The sequence below is a fragment of the Triturus cristatus genome, chromosome 4_1 (assembly GCF_964204655.1).
Source record: "Triturus cristatus chromosome 4_1, aTriCri1.1, whole genome shotgun sequence".
Classification (NCBI taxonomy): Eukaryota; Metazoa; Chordata; class Amphibia; order Caudata; family Salamandridae; genus Triturus; species Triturus cristatus.
Window position 1 is genome coordinate 1,272,168,945 of NC_140585.1, and position 19,835 is coordinate 1,272,188,779.

At 46.6% G+C, this 19,835-nt stretch overlaps 1 protein-coding gene across 2 annotated transcripts in view; it reads left to right on the forward strand.

The window, feature by feature from the left end:
• The window catches only part of PDE1B (phosphodiesterase 1B), a 1,345,653-nt gene that overhangs the window by 1,067,418 nt on the left and 258,400 nt on the right, over nucleotides 1–19,835 (forward strand). The gene's annotated exons all lie outside the window — the stretch shown is intronic.

Sequence of the window (19,835 nt, forward strand, 5' to 3'; positions counted from 1 at the left end):
TATTTTGTACATTCATGTTTGCTTGAAAATGTATACTAAAACTCGCAATAGGAGTTCCATGGAATCCAAGATGTTCTGTGTGTTCCTTTTCGCACTTAACATTCAGATGTCACTTGAGCTTGCCTCTCTTTCAATGTGATTTAGGAATATGACTAGAAGCATAATCATTAGTGGAGTGCTGTAAAAAAATTATCCCATAAGGAAGAAAATATCCATTAAAAGGCAAAACTATTAATCCCGCTGTACAACAACCAGCATAAATACAGTCGTAAATTCTTTGAATGCACAATAACGGGCATTTTGGATTCAATTATGACCTTAAATCCTGCGAAGAGATTCTACATACATCCTCATACCCTATACACAAGATTTTGTCAACGACAGTGGCAGAATAAGCAGCTCAATAAAATACATAGGGGTGGAGGAGCCTAGCGCTTGACCAAGATGGCCGCGTGAGCTTAGAGCTCCCGAGACCCTCGCGCCCTCCGTCGACTATCCTGTCTCTAATCCTGATTGTATGCATGGCATCGTGTCGCTGAGTTGCCAGGGAGGCGATTGATGCTGCCTGCGGTCGGATCGTCCATCGGGAACCGGACTTATGACTGGCGAAAGATTGCGGCCTAACTCCCGGAGATGCCAGGGGCTAGAGTTGGCAGGATGCCCGACTCCTAGTTGATCAACAACGGCCTGGTGAGGTGTGAACTGTCGGACGGAGGCCCTCGCTCTTTCACTTTCGGTTTCGTTCCCTTTGTCTGCCCGGACACTGTAGTGCTCTGGGTGGCTTTATAACCCCGGGGACGCTCGGCGGGCTACTTTGGCAGAACAAGGCGGACCTGCTCACTCTTTATACCTCTCTCTGAGAGGGGACGGTCTTCACTGCATTGGACTGCCTGGAGTCCATTATGTCGGGCAAGGCAGAAGGAGATCGGCTGAAGACTAAGTCCACCAGGCGGGGAACGTATTCCCAAGTCAACAGTATGGACCGATACGCCCTCCTGAAGACATCGCCGAGTGGATCGAGCCAGGCGCCGGATGCCCAGAAGGAGGACTCGCCTGGGACACCGGAGCTCTCCCTGCAGGATGTCATGGGCGCGCTTGATGGGATGCAGACCTCGATGGGGCGGCAATTCGAGGCCCTGGCACATAAGGTGGATGCCATCCTGGTGGATGTCAACTTGATCCGCTCGGACCTGGGCAAGACAAACGAACGCGTTAAGGACCTGGACCACAAGACCACGGGCCTCACTGATGAGGTTGCGGATCTGCAGAACGAGGTCCGGAAGCTGAGGGCCGAGAGTGACCTCGCCGCCCGCCGGCTGGAGGACTTCGAGAGCCAGTCCAGGCGCAACAACGTGCGCGTCATCGGGGTCCCGGAGTCCTCGGATGAGGCTTCGGTGGACCTGCTTGTGGAAGATTTGGTCCTCAATCATCTGAAGCCTAAGGGCCTTGGAAAGTTTTTTGCGGTGGAAAGGGCCCATAGAGTGCCGGGCGGACGGCCCAAGGCGGGTGCCCCGCCGCGGCCGATTGTCGCCCGGCTCTTTCATTTCCGAGATCGGGACGCTATCCTGCAAGCTTCGAGGGTGACGGGCCCAGTCCCCTTCCAGAATGCGTCGGTGAATTTTTATCCGGACTTCACTCAGCAGGTGCAGAGACAGAGACAGAGCTTCCTGGGGGTGAAGCGAAGACTTCGGGAACGGGACCTAAAATATGCCATGCTTTTCCCCGCCAGACTACGGGTGGTGCATGAAGATCGGACATTCTTTTTTGACTCTCCTGTTATGGCCGACGAATGGCTGGACGCTTTGCCCCGGCGACGGACCGGGGACGACACAGCTGAGCATGGAGACAGTGGCCGGGATGGACAGGGCTGATATCTCAAAGCCGGCCTGACTTGATTTGACCATATTTGAAGATTTGAACAGAGTGCAGTAACTGTGGAGGGTTGCGGGAGGACGAGGGGTGCTCTTTTCCTCCCTTGGGGTACTTTTTGTAGATTTTTGTTTTTGTAGGGCGACAGGCACACTGCAAGTTGGGGGGGCTTTTTAAGCTGCAGCAGGGGTGCAGGGTGGGGGGAGTTATGGGGAGTTTGAATTTGTTGTTGGGGGGTTTATTTCTGCAAGGCATGATGATTATCCTCAGGGTTGTTCCATGGTGGCGCCTCGGGTGTGGGGTGGGCCTCTTTCCGTTTGAGGATGGGGGGTAGAGGCCTAAGTGTTATAAGCTGGAATGTTAATGGTTTGGGGGATCGCATTAAGAGGGGGATTGTTTTGCAATTTCTGAAACGCTCAATGCCAGACGTTGTACTGCTGCAGGAGACGCATCTCATAGGCAATACGTGCTATGCCCTGAATAGGAAGGGGTATAAATTCATTGCACACTCGGGATTTTCTTCTGGGTCCAGGGGTGTGGGCATCCTTGTTAGAGCATCGCTGCCCTTTGAGGTGGACTCCACCATTGTTGACGATAGGGGGAGGTTTGTGGCGGTGGCGGGGCGGTGGGAAGGAAGGACTTTGGTTTTGGTTTCGGTTTATGTCCCGCCGGCCCTGCAGGCCGCCACATTTGCTGAATTGGGCAGGGCTTTGCTGACTCTCCCGGGGGGCATGCTGGTAGTGGGAGGGGATTTCAACGCTGTGGGCTCCGGACTGCTGGATAGATACCCGCCCAGGGACACAGGGGGGGCTCAGAAATGGCTTCCAGACCTCCTGGACACATTTGGCCTGATAGACTGCTGGAGGCTCCGGCACCCCACACAGAGTCAATACACGTTTCACTCCGGGGCGCATGGTAGCCTCTCCAGGATTGACTACCTGCTCACTCTGGCCGCACATGCCTCGTTGATATCCGAGGCGAGGCACATGGCACGTGGTATCTCTGATCACTCGCCAGTGTGGATCCGGCTGGATCTCGGTCGGGAGGGAGGAGGGAGGGTGGCCCCCATTAACCCATGGTATTTCCGAGACCCCAAGATGCGCAGCGCCCTGGTAAAGAAGGTAGATAATTACTTTAAGGACAATCTGGGAACCGTGGACTCGGCGATCTCGCTGTGGGAAGCTTTTAAGACCGTGCTTCGGGGGGAGGCCCTCTCCCTGGTGGTGACTGCCAAGAATCGGAGGGATTGCGAAGTGCGGCAAGTGGAGGAGGAGATTGCGGCCCTTGAGGGGGATATGGAGGAGGAGGTCACAGAGTCCTCATTGCATGAGCTTTGCTTGAAGCAGGCGGAGTATAGGGACCTGGTGACAGAAGCCGCCAAGACCCTTAGCAGGGAACAACAGGGCCGTCTGTATGATGTGGGAGATAAGGCAGGGAAACTCCTGGCATGGCTGGACAGGAAGGAACGGGTCAATAGAGTGGTGCCAGAGTTGATTGGAGAGGGGGGAGAGGCGATTGTGGAACCTGAGGGGATTGTGGAGTGTTTTGCGGAGTATTTTCATAGGGTTTATTCCTCTGTGTCGGACAGGCCGCCCGAAGACTCGACTGATCTCCTCCGTGATATCGAGTTGCCCTGCCTCTCTGACATAGATAGGGACGATTTGGATGGCGACATCACGGTTGATGAGGTGGCGGGGGCGATTCGCGCGTTGAATTCGGGTAAGGCCTCTGGACCGAACGGACTGCCGATCGATCTGTACAAACTGTTCCCGGATAGGGTCGCCCCTCACCTGCGCGCCATGTTTTTGGAGGCGCGGGGGGATGGGATCCTTCCGTTGGATCAGCGGTTGGCGTCGATCGTGGTCATACATAAAGAGGGTAAACCCCGAGATAGATGCGCCTCCTATCGGCCCATTTCACTCCTCAACGCTGAGCCGAAAATTCTGGCCAAACTCCTGGCTACCCGTCTGATTAGGGTACTTGGCGATCTGGTCCACCCGGATCAATCTGGCTTTATCCCGCACCGAAACACAGCATTGAACCTTAGGCGTCTTCATGGCGTCATCGCCAGGGCGGGCACGCTGCGTGAACCGGCTGTTGTGGCATCTCTTGATGCCACGATGGCCTTTGACACGGTGGAGTGGGCATACTTATGGGCCGTGCTGGCCAAGTTTGGTTTCGGTCGCGGGTTTGTGAGTTGGGTCCGGTTGCTGTACAAGGGGCCACTAGCGAATGTTGTGGTGAATGGTCGGGCATCTACTCCGTTTCAGCTTGGTAGGGGTACTCGGCAGGGCTGCCCCCTGTCGCCTCTGTTGTTCGCCCTCGCCCTTGAACCGTTGGCTGCGTGGATACGTTGGCACCCGGATATACGGGGCCTTCGGTGGTCGCCTGATCACGAGGACCGTATTTCGCTCTATGCCGATGATATCCTGTTGTATCTTGCCTCACCGAAGAAGTCACTTATAGTGGTCTGTGACGTACTCGCATCGTTCGGTAGGAACTCGGGGCTTGTGATTAATTGGGGCAAATCGTATTTGTACGTACTTAGTGGCGAGGTCCCACCGATCCCTAGAACATGTTCGTTACAGGTTGCCCAGCAAGGTTTTGTGTATTTGGGGATTTTTATATCCATGGATCCTGTTGTGCGCTATGAGAGGAACCTGCTCCCCCCCTTGGCACGCTTGAGGCGGGATGTTGAAGGTTGGCGGAGGCTGCCGCTCTCCCTTGTTGGGCGTGCGGCCCTGTTCAAAATGATGTCCCTTCCCCGCTTCCTCTACGCCCTCCAGAACATCTTGGACTGGGTACCGGCCAAATACTTTCGGGAGGTCGAAGGCCTCCAAAGGACGTTGCTGTGGGATGGGCGGCCGCGAATAGCTATTTCAAAGTTGACGCTCCCATGGTACGATGGGGGCATTGCGCTCCCAGACATCCGACGGTACTATTGGGCCACGCAGCTGAGCGCGATCAACCATGGGTTTTACGGCCCTGCCCTTAGCCCTGGGTATGCCATGGATAGGTGGCTGCTGCGCGGAGGCAACTACTACAGGGCGTTGTATTCGCGGTCCCTAGACTCGTCCCTCACGGGGCCCACAGGTGTGGCGGTGCGCGTATGGAAGATGGCGACCGACTCGCTGGGCTGGAAGGATAGGCTCACCCTCGCTACCCCATTGTTTGAATCGGAACGGTTGGGAAGACTCTGGCACACGAAGGGCTTTGATAAGTGGGACCTGATAGGTATATCCAAGGTGGGAGATGTGCTGCATAAGGGGAGGGTAAAGTCCTTCGAGGAGTTGCAGACTGAGTTTGAGCTAGGGCCTTCAGAGTATTTTAGGTATATCCAGCTGCGTCACGCCCTCCGATCAGTCCTTGTGGAGGGTGAGAAGGTGCCGGAGTCCTCTCCCCTTGAGGACCGAGTCCTTGATGGTCATATGCCCGAGAGCACGATTTCGCTCATATATAAGAAGTTGATAAACGTCCGGGCAGACTTGCTATTGGGGCTGAGAGAACAGTGGACCAGGGATGGCCTCGAGTTGGATAATGAGGACTGGCAGTCAGCGGTCTCTTCGCCTAAGGAGGTTGCGATCCCGTCGCGTCTGAGGCTGGTGCAGCTTAAAATACTGCACCGGGTGTATGTTACGGGGCCAAGGCTGGTCCACATGGGATTCTCGGAGGACGGCCTGTGCAGAAGGGGATGTGGTATGGTGGGTACTTTCCTGCACATCATCTGGGAATGTGGTGTCATTGTGGAGTTCTGGAGGAGAGTCCATGCAGTTATGGGGGAGGTGACGGGCATTGTGGTACAGCCGGAGGCGCGGTGCTGCCTCCTGAACGTCTGGGGCCCCACTGATCTCGATGAGGCGCAGACCCAATGGGTGACTCTGGGTAACATGGTAGCTAAAAGGGATATCGCGCGATTATGGGGCTCCTCGGGAACCCCTACACTGACCGCGTGGAAGGAGAACATGGATTGGAGCATGTTTAGGGAGAAGACGGTCTACTGCTCTAGAGGTCGCCCCCGGAAGTGGCATGCCATCTGGGGGCGGTGGAACCAATACAGGGGGGGAATATGTCTTGCCCCGGACCTGGAACCTCCCGAGGAACAGCTTTCGCCCTGACCAACCTTCCAGCACAGTTTGGTTTTGGTAACCGTTCTGGGCCTCTGCTGTTCCCCTTCTTCCTCCGCACACAGTCTTATACTTAGTAGATGAGTGGGGTCCTGCCTCCCCTGGGGGCTTTCGCCATGGGATTTCAATGTTTCTGCCTTGCTGGGGTTTGTTGTGTGTTTTTGCTGTGTTTATTTAAAATTGGACCTTTGCATTACTCATCGTACTGTATCTGGGACACATTACTGTATCTAACTTGCAATGCTGCCGAACCCTCGGGCTGTCGGCTGAATAGCTGTGTCCTGAATTTCGAAATAAAGGTTTTCAAAAAAAAAAAATAAAAAAAAAAATAAAATACATAGGGACAGTTTTAACAAGGTTGTGCATCGGCCTTGCGCCACGCAAGGGGAAGTAAGGGCGATGCAAAACCTAAATGAGACTTATCAAGCCATGCAAGGCCACCTTGAGCGGCCATGAGTTGCTTGATAAATCTAGGCTAATGCCAGGCAGCACAAATCACGGCCTTGCATTACCCTGAGGCAGGGAGGCGTTTCATTGGTGGGGCGTGGGTGTTCCCACGCATTCATCCACGGATTCTGACACATTCCCAGATTTACCGACATTTGTAGACCTGAGACTGCATTAGGATTGTACGCCTGCCCTCCAGAAGGGCAACAAGGATAGATATCTTTTCTACCTGCATTGGTGCTAGGTAGACAAAAGCGAGTCAGTGCTAGAAGAGGACAGGAATGTGCTGTATAATGGTAAATACGGGATATTCCTGCCCTTTTATGCCTCACAGCAGGTGGCTTGCTGCATAGCGCTGCGTGAAAGATTGATAAATGTGACACATAATATATAAATGTGGAAGGTATATGGAAAGTCTTTTTTGCCTTATACATACAGGTGCCTATTCCGATCCGGGTCGGAAAGCACTCCGACCGAGCCGGATCTGGAGTGTTTTCCGACCGAGCCGGAGTCCTGCAGTCCGATGCGGCCGTATGCTGCCGGACTCAGTTCGGTCGGACTTCCATAGAAGTCAATGGGAGCCGGTCGTACGACGCGTACATGGGCTCCCATTTACTGAATGGGTACGTTGCGGACAAGTGCGCCCCATACAGTGGGTACACGTCGGTGCCATCCGCACCGTACATGCCTGTGTTGGGGAGACCCATGGGTCTTCCCCGGTGTCCGAGTCGTAGGGCTGCGTGTGACAGGGGGTCCGATGCTGACCCCCAAAGGCAACCACCCAGACGATTTGCGAGCCGGACACTCCGGCTCGCACAGGCTGTCCAACACGTGCATCGTACTGGCTCGGTCGTGAATCACATCCATTGCACGCCACGGTCAGCTTACGACTGAGACGTATGGAGCGGTTCGGACCCGGAAACGACTCGGTCGGTGAATTTCATGTAGCTCGCATCGTACTTGCTCGCTCGTACAGCTGTACGAGTCGGCCAGAAACACGCGTATGGCTCGTAGTTTTTCCAGCCGGATCGCATTCGGTGCCCTTCCGACCCGGATTGGAATCTGCCCCTCATTGTTAAAAATCTCTATTTGTGCATTACAAAATAAATTGTACATCTTGGAAACCAATCATCTAAACTGCTACCACCTCTCTATGGAAAATGTTTTTTATGCATTCCAATATGCTTACTCCGTTTGCCTCCCAATAAAACAAATTTCAGAACACTTAATAAAACTAATTATCAGCAGATATGTACATTTATGGAATGTAACCCACTTTGATCTTTTCAATAATATCAATTGCTGTTTTTTTCCAAAGGCATGTTTGAAAATGAAACCAACACCCATAGATACAGGGCTTTCAGTGACTTACTGTAACTTGCACAAGAATGGGTCATCATATCTCTTTGAACTTGATGATATATTCCCAGTCCTAAATAAAAACTTGGAACTTTCATGACATAAAACAACCACTTACTCTCACTGAACCACATTCCTTTCTCTCATTACAAAGTTCTTCCTCTATGATACCTCCATTCCAATCTCCCTTAACAGACACCCTTCACCAATATGGATGTATTTCTTCCATATCCTTTCCTCTTTAATCTTTATAAAATGTTATACTCCTTGTAGGATATCATTCATTGTTCTTGAGAAATGGAAATATAAAACTTCTCAAGAAAGTGCAACCACATCTATGTATTACAAGCTCACTAATTTTGAGCAGATAGGCAAAATAGATTCAACAGTTACAATTTGTGTTCCATTCACATTTTAGCTTCGTCTGCTATATTCCTGCACTGACATCATATTATGGGCCTTATTTTGATATCGAGTGAATGCAACCACTGCGGATATGGATCCGACCAACCTCCGGTCGGCGGTCCCGAGCTCAGAATTTTTATGTGACCGCACATGGTGCAGTCGCAAGCTCTCTTTTCTGAATTGGAGCTTTTTTTGCGGTCGGAAACCAGCAGCAGCACAAGCTCCCATACTAAAAAAGGAGTTTGTGTTCGTACCTGCACCAGGTGGCAGGCACATGGTGGAGGGATGAACAGAGGGCAACATAGGTTCCCCCTTGGCCCCCAACCAGTGGCCACTGGCTGAAGAGGGCCCTGCTAAGGTCCCTCAAAGTCATTTTTCGACAAGGTTTCCATGTTGGAAAGCCCGGCATGGATACTCCGTCCATGGGGATTACGTGCTGGTTCTGACAGGCTGACAGGCTCATTGAGCACGTCAGAAGCCAGCCTGAATGTCCAGCCAGTTTCAAAACCGACAGCCTCCATTGTAATTAGGCTGTCGGTTTTGAAACCACGATGAGGCTCGGAAAGCCTTGTCAGAATGAGGCCCTAAATGTAAAGAAACTTGTTATATAAACTCAAGGGTGAGCAAATTCTTCAAAAGGTTGTGATTGTTTGTTGCTACAATTTTGTGTCCTATGCAAATTTCATAGGCTAATTCACTCCATAGACAAGCATTCATGTTCTCTGCAATATCTAAATAAGTTTCTTCAGCAGTTCTTTTTGAAGGATGAAACAGCTTCAAAACACCTACAGGTGGCATCAGAGGTTTCTCTGAAAAGTGATTCTTGGCAAATTTATTAGTTCAAAATCAATTTGACAGGCCACACCCCGCTTAAAATGGGCACACTTTTAATTAAACATATGTTATATGTCCTGAATGCAAATTTGTGCACATCTTTATCATAAAAGAATGTGGTATCATCCTTGCTCACGGAAAATATATGGCCATCTTATGACTTACTTATTTTTAAGCCTCACACACCTATTGTAATAAGAAAATTCATAGAGAAAATACCACATTCAAGCATTTGCTTCCAGTGTTGCAGTTTGATGCAGCAGCCTTCACCATGTTCCTCTATGGTTGTTCTAATTGCCGATATGTTGTCTGAAATGGAAGTGTAGACTGCCTTTTAAACAAAGCACTCAAATAGCTATGCTGCATCATCATTGGAACAGATATCAATAGGCGTAATGAATATTACAAGTGGTCTGGACTCTTTATGCAATGACATTTTTTCATAGACTGATTCAGGAGCAAGGGCCCTCAAGAAAATTGAGTTATGCACTTGAACAGTCAAAGCCTCTCAAACCATATGCTTTCAAAGATACATATATAAGCAAACTTACTTGCTACATGTACAAATTGGTGATTCTATCAATTTGACTTGGTTTGCTTTCTCCTACTTTACTATTATTTCCTGCATCCCTTGTTCAATAGAGAAAGGAAATCTTTTCACTTCAACTTTAGTAATAATGGTTTAATGTTTATGATTGAGTCCTGGCACTTTTTCTTGTCCGCTGGTATGCAACATGAGCTCTAGATTTGGTCCTACAACCCCAAAATGATTCTCCACTCTTGATTTAAGATATTTTATCCATGAATGCCCACCCTTAAAACACTCACCAAGTCTTAGACTTTGGACCTGTGCAGGATGGATGAACCCTTCTTTTCAAAGATCAGTATGAGATAACTCTGTACAAACCTATAGTGCAAAATCCCTTTCCACACATCTTTTAATTGGAGTACAGCAAGCCTGAGTCTGTTACCATTCATCTAAAATGTCACCAATTTGTACCACATAAACAGGATATACAACTTCCCTGTTTACCTATCTTTACTTCTGATTAGCAATAAACGTTCCTACCCTCCAGCTTAACTATTGTTATGACCACAGCTGTCATAAAGTAATCATTTTGCCCCTCAACATTCTTTTTTTTGTTTTTTAATTTCACGTAATAAATCCACAGAAGGAAAAAGTCATGTCACAATACATCAATCCATATACATAGGACTAATAATAAAACATTTAACCACCCCTCACTGACATATATCAAAATCTCAAATGTTGACAACATTTTTTCCTCCTAAGCTATCACTTAAATTCAAACCAAACAAGATCAAAATCCTTATCTCTCGTTCTCCCAACCCTTCTGCTGGTGGTACTTCAGCTCACCCCAATTTGTTATGCTTCCTAAATTCCCAGTGCTCCCTTTAAAGTGCAATCATTCTAAGAAAGATGGAATCATCACAAAATGATTAATTCCAGACTTAAAATTACATTCTTCCACCCGAGCCATCAAAGACGTTTATGACCTAAAACATTCTTCCGTAATCGTGGGACTCATAATGAAACCCCTATACCTCCAAATGTGCTATACGTTGAAAGAGAAAGAAAAAAAGGTAAAAGTGCCAGTGCTTTCTTAAAGTGCCAATTCAACAGGCCAATTCTTTTTGTTTTCTTTCTCCTTTACTTCTTCTGGCTCTTTTTCTTCCTTTGCCCTTCATTCTTCTTTCCTCTTCCAATATTTTTCTGTCCCAAGCAATCAGTCAAATACAAATCCAAGGAGATACAAATTCTTGCCTCTCTTTATCCTAACGCTTCTGAGGGTGGTGCTTCAGCTCAACCCCAATTCAATATACTTCCTAAAGTGCTCCCTTTAAAGTGCAATTATTGTAAGAGAAAAATCAATGTATCCCAAAATAAACTCCATTCAATGCAGAAGGTCAATCCCAATACTAATAAGGAAAAACATAAAGATTATAACTTGAAACTGACAGTGCATGTCCATTACAAAAGTGCCTAGGCCTCTATCAGTATCCCTAAAGACTTGAATAGGGGCAGAGACATTACCCCATCCAGGTCCGTTTCCTCTATTTCTTGTGATACTGTAAGGAGAGATTCACTCTGGAATGATGCCAGGCTTCCCGCTTGTTGACCTTCCTCATTTTTAACTTCCATTCTACCAGCCCCGAAGCAAAGGGGGATTTCCAATATGTAGTAATCAAAGAGTTAGCCATGAGTATTGCAATAACGTGCTCCATATCAGTTTACCCTGTCATCTCACCATCCCAAATCCCCAAAAGTGCCATTCCTGGGATAGGATGAATGTCCCTTTCTCTGGTTTCACTTACTACCTGAAACACACCCCTACAATACATCTCCAAATTGCCACAGGACCAGAACATATGCAGCCAGTCTCCTGCCAGGCCATATTTCAGGCAATATCCAGAGGAGCTGGGAAACATCTGATTTACTAATTATAGAGTAAGTTACAACATCCAACCATTGAAAAAAGCAATTTGGTGAAAAATGGCCCCTGTAAGGGTGGAGTAACTAAGGTCAAAATATCTTCTCAATTTGTTTCCTTTAATTTGATCCCTGTGTGTTTATCCTACTTTGATCTTACATTCAAAACCATGTAATCTGGCCCCAGATGCAGTTCCTTGTACCAGTAACTTAAAGAAGCATTGCCTTTATCATCCCAAAATAGTACCTCAGCTCTATTTCTTGAAGAATCGATATCCACCCCTGATAAGTTACTAAAAATAGCCCTGATTTGGGTGTACATGAAAAAATTAGAATGCACATGGGATGTCTTTTCTAAAAATAGGACCGGAGGGGATTTCAGTCTGGCCCCTTTTGTGATAGATAAGTCCGTACATTTTCCTACTGTTTTCTCAGTAGGGCAGGAGAGAGATATTGACAATAGCATGGTGGAGTCTCTGCATTGACTTGGGGGAGTCTATATTTACTAAGAACTTTTCAACAACCAAATGAGGTCAAGTAGCTTGAACCTAACTTTTTAGGTGATTTAGGGATTAGAACACTCTGCCTAAGTCCCGCTCCCCCAACTTCTGCAACATAAGTAGGGGAATGGGGTTATCAAAATTAGAGGAAGACATTGAGAAACACTGTAATTGTAGAATAAAAGATGCCATAAAATATGTCTGGAGATCGGGGAGTTTGGATCCTCCCTCCAGCTTGGGCAACTGTAGAACCTTCAGCTAAACTCCTGAGCATTTCTGGAGTCAAATAAAAGATGAGATGGCTTGTTCTAGTTTTTTGAAAAAGGAAGCTTCTAACGAACAAGGAATTGATAGGAATGAAAAGAGGAACAGCAGTAGGATTGACATTTTAATCAAGGCAATCTGACCAATAATTGATATGGGCAGTCTTCTTCATATTTCTAATAAGTAAAAAACCTTTCTCATCAAAGGATTAAAATTGTTGTTAAAGATTTCCTCCAGCTCCTCTGAATAAAAAAACACCAAAGATGTTTTTCGACTTACTCTATAGTTTTTCTTCAGAACTGGTGGGAGGGCATCCGGGGAGGTATTAAACAACAGACATTCGACTTTTGCTTCATTAATTTTATAGCCCTCTATATTTGTAAAGATTTTAATCAACTACGAGGTGCTGTTAATATTAAGAGTGGTCGGGGTTACGAATAGGGCCATATCATCTGCATATAGCTTTATTTTTGCACCTTTGGGCAGGGGAGATGCAGTGTTTATATCCTGGAAGATAGATTGGCCCAAAGGGCTCAATAAAAAGGGCTAATAATAAGGAAGAAATAGTGCAGACTTGAAGGGTTCCTCAATTTAAAATAAATTGCCCTGCCCTTCAGTTATTATCTATTAACTGTGCTGTCACTAATGTCTTATATGTGTCATAATCCTCATCACTTTTAATGCCTATCCCCCCAGTATTCTTCCTTGGCACCCCTTTCCCCCAAACCGGCCCCTCCCCCTCCTCAACTCACCCACCCTAACCCATCACACACCCCAAGCCAACCATAACCCCTGGGACACCTAGCCCCTAAAAGCTAAGTCATCCCTTTCCAGCCATCAAAACGGTGCACTTTAAAGGCACCAGGGGTGCTATAGCCTCTGTGCCCCACACAAAAAAAGAAACCCTTCTATAATCTAACTAGCGCCCCCCTCATTTTCCAGCAGAGAGAGAAAGCTTCTCACCTCTTGCATACCGGAAAACATTGGAAACTGCCTAGCCCATAAAATGTTCAGCTTAGCTGGTTGGAACAATAGAGCTTTTGCTCCGTTTGAACTCCTACTGCCGGCAAGAGTTTTCAAAAGACTTATCCGGTAAAATTTGGAAAGTAAAGTCCTTCTCTACAATTATAGCTTTACATCGGATAGCTTTTCTTCAGACTCTTTCCCAAATACGAATGTCCTGGGCGGGCTATGGATGGGCTCTGGCTACTCATAAATCTGATACAGGCTCTTTCAAAATGTAGGAAGATATCAGCTTAGAAACAGCCTCCGTCATTTCCAAACCCCTTTCCCACCTTTCCCGGACTACGACCAGATGGAGGTTTGACCTACAGGACAGATTCTTCAAATCCTGAATTTTCCTACTCCTATTTCTCATCTCATTCCGTATGTACTGAGCCGTCTGAGTATGATTAGTGAGTTCATCCTCCAGGTTAGATGCTCTCTGCACCATCTCTGTCTGGTGGGCATTCAGATCCATAATTCTAGTCTCTATTGCCTCAAATCTTTATTCCAATGTATTGACCATGGCTATTTTTGCTACTTTTATTTCCTGGGCTTCCTTTTAGAGGAGCTGAAACAAGTAGAACGTGTTATTCTCGATTCACCCCAGGCCGGGTCAGTAGGATTTGGTACACTAGCTAAGCAGGGTTCTATAAAGTTCTCCACCAGTCCTTACTTGCTCACCATGGTCTCCAAGGATATTAATAGAGTATCAGTAAGAGTCCCAGCCCCAAGCCCGACTACCACCTTCCCCTCCAGAGCTGGAATAATCATCAAATGGATACTAAGGGGAGAGCTCTTTTCCATCTCTCATTTTGGCCTGTGTTTCTCCCCCAGGGTGAAGTCAGATACCCCCTTCTTTGCACATGCCACCTTTGGAGATTGTCCCCCCAAATCCTCCCCTTACAAGGCTTCTGGAATATGGGGTATTGTGCTCTGCTAGGGTTGCCTTCCTGACCAAGGCTGGCCTCAGACAAGACAGGTGGGGGCGGTTGTCTCCAAAAGCCCCCGGTGGGGTCTCTTCCCTTAATGAATGTTCGTTTTCCTGGCCAATGTAGGCTTCTTTATGCACACCAGTGACAATAACAGATTTTCCAATATCCAAGACCTTTGACCTCCCATGCATTTTTGTTTCACTGTGAAGTTTGGGTGTGGCAGGGCGAGGTTCTGCCATTCCTTCCTCTTAATATCTCTTCTGGATCCATAGAGACCTTAGAGTGATTAGCTGTGGAATTCTTTAGAGACAGGGGGGGTCTAACTTGCACGACTGATTTGGCTTCATGAGAACGTTCCCTTGGAAAGAATTCCCTTTCTTCATGGAAGTATTCCTTCAGCTGTCAGCTCAAACCACTCAGTCAGCCCAGACTGTTTTCTGTACAGCTTCAACAGCCCTCAGGCTGAAGTTGTTTCCTATAGTGTGAAGGAGACCTTCTCACACTTCTTGCCCTTCTGGTACGTGCCCCCGCCTGAGAGCTGCTGAAAATTTCCCCCTACTGCCTTTGCCACATCCTGGTCAGATGTTCTTATGGTGAGGTCACAGTGGAAAAGGGTCTCTGGATCAGATCATAAATATACATATATTGCACAAGACACAGTCAATCTATTCACTATGAATCATCCGTGGCACCATCAACGGTGCGGACATTCCCAATATCCGACTTATTTTTTAGCTCCTTTCTCTTGCTGCTGTTTTTGTTTTTGATAGACTAGAAAGAAAAGTGGCCCCTAAGTGCTATACAAAGAAATCATGCTCTGGGTATACAATTAATGCCCAGGAAGAGTAGTACTCAATCAGTACAAGTTTGAGGGGTAATAACCCCCCCCCCCCTTTTTTTAACAGGCACAAAAGCACAACAAAGCAGGGTCGCCGGAGTTATATTATATCACTAAGCAATCACGGACACACCAGGAGCCATGAAGTCTTTACAAGCAGACAAGCTCCTCAATAGGAAGGGTAACCTTCAAGGAATCTTCAAGAGGGAAGCTCTATCCCACATCATCTTGCTAGGTCTGAGAGCTTAAACACTGAACACTTAAAAGTATTCAGAGGCCATGAGACCACAAGGCTGATGTTAAAGCCCAAACACTCCATCCTCCATGGCTTAGTGTCCTCTCTGCATGCACCATCACCTCACCAGCTATTGCTAATTTTCCTCTGCCACCTACCAGGGGGTCTAGGGGCCTGCCACCGACTCTTTTGCGGCATCCTTTCCTTCAGTTGAACCAACAACTTAGCTTGCAGTGACTGCACCCGCCTGCAAGGGTATGTCTGGGGGTCCATGGCACCCCCTTTCCCCCTGTCAGAGGGCTGCCATCAGGGGCGCACCGTCATTGCGTGGGCTCAGAGGCAAAGGGATTTCCTCATTTGTATGGGTCACACCCCCATGCAAATGAGGGAACGCCCTGGCAGAGAGTGCTGCTGTTTTCAGTGCACCAGCACTATCGGTATTACAGAAGGGGCCACCCCGTCTGCGGCCCCTTCTGTAATACCAGAGTACTCCGGGGGCCCGCAAATGCCAGTTGCGCCCCTGGGGCACTCTCTGTAATACAGCCACTGATGTAATAAATATGGTGTAGAAAAATTGAAGTGCATAATAGAAAATTTACACAAAACATGACTATTGTTGCAAATAATATTTAGAAGATAATATTTATCAAACAACATTTCTGTATCCTGCTTTTTTGACATACATGATGTGAGTCAGACAATGAAAATGTGCCACTTGGGTTTTTGTTTATGCTTAGTGGTGGACATTTTCAGATAAGAACTGGATTGTCACCACTAAAAATCTTTAAAGTGGTAATGTCAATTTGCTGGGAGCTGCCATGGAATCTTACCCAGCGATGAAGACAGGGCATGGTCAGCGTAGAGAAAAATATGTTCAGTAGTGCAAATCTGTTGAATTTTATAGTAGGGTAACGCATACATTTACACAATTAAAAAAATTACATGCCCCCCAATTTGAGGACTTTGGGTCAATTTTCACCCAAACACATTTTAGTTCAATCTGGGTTATACAATGTAGCAATTTTGTTTATTATCATTGTGGGCTGTTTCTTCTGTAATCCACAAATGATGACTGTGCTCTGGCGAGTTCTTTTTATCGGCTTCTTATATTATGGATATGCTTTTTTGTGGGACTTTCCACAATCTATTATGCTTCTTTTTCTTTATTTCCTCCCTGTAATGTATTTCCCGTTGCTTTCTTTGTTCCTCTTTAATAAAATATTGAGTGGCCCAATGAGATCTCCATGGCTCTCCTTCGCCAAGATCTCAGGTTGACATGGAGAGTAATGATTGGGCCATCCTTAGGTATACATCAGTTGTTGCAATCTGTGAGAGGCTTTTGGTCCCTGAACAGCAGGAGGTCACCCAGTGATGTGGTTCAAGATCATGTTTATTGGGATGTTGTCCAGATTCTAGGTGCATGGATGAGTTAGCCTTATGATCTTTTATTTACTGCTTCTCTATTTCCCAACAGTGATAATATCCTGTGGTGCTGTCTACAGGACAATTTCAATTTGAGGCTTTTGCAAGTGGTTTGTTACTAATGGCCTTGTAGATAACATAGCTAGTTTTGAAAATGTGAAGCCAATGTGGTTTCTTTATTGCGGAGATGATGTGATCAACTTTCTTTACATGTTTAGAGATGTTTTGCAGTCAGTATGAGACCTTTGAGAGGTGTCAATGCAGTGTCAGGGTGGACTTTGAGCGGAGGATCCATCCAGGTGTGAGAGGAACAAGTTTGGCACTGTTGTTTTGGAGTCAGTTTCAGCAAGGAAGAGCTATTTCTTCTAAAAGGGGCACCTGTACTGTCCTGTCTTGTCTGTGATGTGCTCCTTGAAGGAGAGGTGTTTGTCAAGGGTAAGTGCAAGGTATTTCACACTGGCTTTTATCAGGGTAACAAAGCCAGCAAGGTTCATATCAGATATCCACTCTTAAATATGGTTATTTTGTGCCGGTGGTGAACAGGATTCTTTCTGCTTTGTTGGGGTGGTGTTAACTTGAATGAGGTTTGGAGTCTTTGAACATTGTGAACTGAGGAGATTTTGAGGTAAAATTGTGTGTTCTGCACATATTGGCGGATCTTAATGGTTTTCTCCCTGAGTATGGATCTAATGGGTTCCATGTAAATATTGAAGGTGATGCTGAAACAATTATAATCCCAACACAGAGAATCCTATGCAGGTGCCCCAGGTGGAGAATAGTGCTTGGCAGTCAACTGTGTTGAAAAGGGCAGACAGCGTGAGCAGGATCAGGAGGTAAGGGTTGTTGTGATCACTGAGGAGGAGCACATCTCTGACTACTTGAAGCCTGATTGGTAGTCTTGTAGAAGTTTATAATCTTCTTGATCAGGTTTTGTGGTTGAATGAAGACTGCTGTCTCAATGATAATTAGGAGAGTGATCGAATGGTAGTCAGTGAGATTCTTTCCGTCCAGTGTGGTATTTGTTTCTGCAGGGGACAATTCCTTATTCTTTTGAGACCATCCCAGCAAGTTCCCTGGCTGAGAGAGAAATGCATTGTGCTTAAAATAATGGAAGGACACATCTAATGAGACATGTCAGAAAAAGGCCTTTGGAGATGTGGACCCTTTTACCTCTATGAGGCACTTCACTGTTGCTGACACTATCATCACTGACCTTTGTTCCTGCTCTCTCTGGCTCTTCTCATGGGCCAGCAGAATCATTTTCTCCTTTGGGGCTAGCTTTTTCTCCTCCAGGCCAAGAGTTGTTATTGCCTTCTTCTCCCCTGGAGCTATAGCCAAGGTGGCAAGCTGGAAAAATATAAGCAATATACCCATTACTGGAGTTACTGCTTTGGACTGTCCCTGAACTTCAGGTAATACTTCTCAGGGGTCAGACCAAACTTAGTGATAAGGGTTTCCATTATGGGGGGCATACTTCATCTGGTCAGCTACTTTAAGGGTTGATAAGTTATCCCTCTCAGCAATGGGCATGTGCTTCCACAGACTAGCTTCCAGTACTTCTCTGCGATTCTTTGCAAATGTATGGCCACCTCATATGCTGCAAACCACTTATCTATGACATCTGCCACCACAAAGTTACACACAAAAGGCCTCATTTACAAGAGGCCTGCGCCATTGGAGTGTTACTTTTAATGGTGCTCTGGTGGTGCAGGCCTCTCAATCATATCTAGGAGGCCACTCAAAGCTAATCTGTGCAAGTCACTGCGTTGCCTCACACGATGTCAGGGAGAGGCATGCCGAAGGGGTCCCTTCCTGCACAAAAACAATCATTCCAACAAGGCAGACACCCTTGTAGCAGTGCAGTGAAAGAGGAAAGGAATGTGCTGTATCTCATAGGTACGCTGCATCCCTGCCCTTTTCTTTCAATGCAGGGTAGCGCTGCAAAGGGACTTAATTAATAAGTAAGGCCCAATGTCTTTAGATATGTGGACTTTTAGGCACTTAACTGTTGCTGCCACTACCATCACTAGCCTCAGAGGTCCTCCTGGCCTTCAGGTCCAGCTCTCTCTTGCTCTTTTTGCACCATCAGAATCTTCTTCTCCTCCAGTGCTAACTTCTTCTCCACCAGGGGAAAGGTTGCTGTTGACTTCTTCTTCCCAGCAGCTATAGACAAGGTTGCAAGCTGCAGTGTAGGACTGCTCCCCGTATGTCTGGTCTCCCGCTCTGATTGGGTCAAACTGCTAGAGGTAACACTTCTTGCTTTGGACAAGGCAGGTAATGGTGCTCCCTGGAGGATTTCCTCCTCAGGGACTAGAAGCTCTGAAATGCCTTCTTCCTCTTCTTCAATGATTTACTCCACCTCCTCATACATTTGCTCTTGTGGGATAGACTGAGTAATCCATACTTCTCCCGAGCTGTGATGGCAATCTGGTAGCCCTCATTTGCAGACTCCTTTTCTGTCCTCAGACGTATCTCCTTGTACATCTCCCTCAGATCTGTCACGCTGAGGCTCTCAATACTGCTCAGGTCCACTTCTATTCCTCCAAAAATCGCAGACATTTAAAGAAATTACCAATTGAAAACCAGAAGTCAATTTAAAAATAAAAAGTTGATTTTAATGACAAAGTACACATTTTTGATTTTCACATAAATCACTGAGTGGTAATGCAACTGCTGAACAACAGTGTAAGAAATTGGATTGTTATTTAGAGTGGGTGAATACACAACTCAAGGAATAATCACAACCCTTGTCAGGGTAAACCCTCAAAGTCAAAAGAGTAAGAAAGTTGAAATGCAAAACAATAAATATCCCAACTGAATTAGAAAAAAAGGTATAATTTATTAAAATGACAACAATATTACAAACATCCAATAAGGGAAACCGGAGATATGAATTTATAAAGCGTTTAAAAAAATATATGTATTTTGTTTTATGCATACAAAGAACAGAAGGAGCGTAAATCCGCACTCATACCCATAAAGAGAACATAAAGGTGAAAAAGTGGCAGCACAGCAGTAACATACCTTTCAGTAGTAGCAAGGCTAAAGCCAAGTTCACCAAAATATGTAAATATAATAGTAATGACACCTCAGCATAAACATTAATCATAGTTATGCAAAGTCGTGCTCTCATCATCTACCAGGTTCAG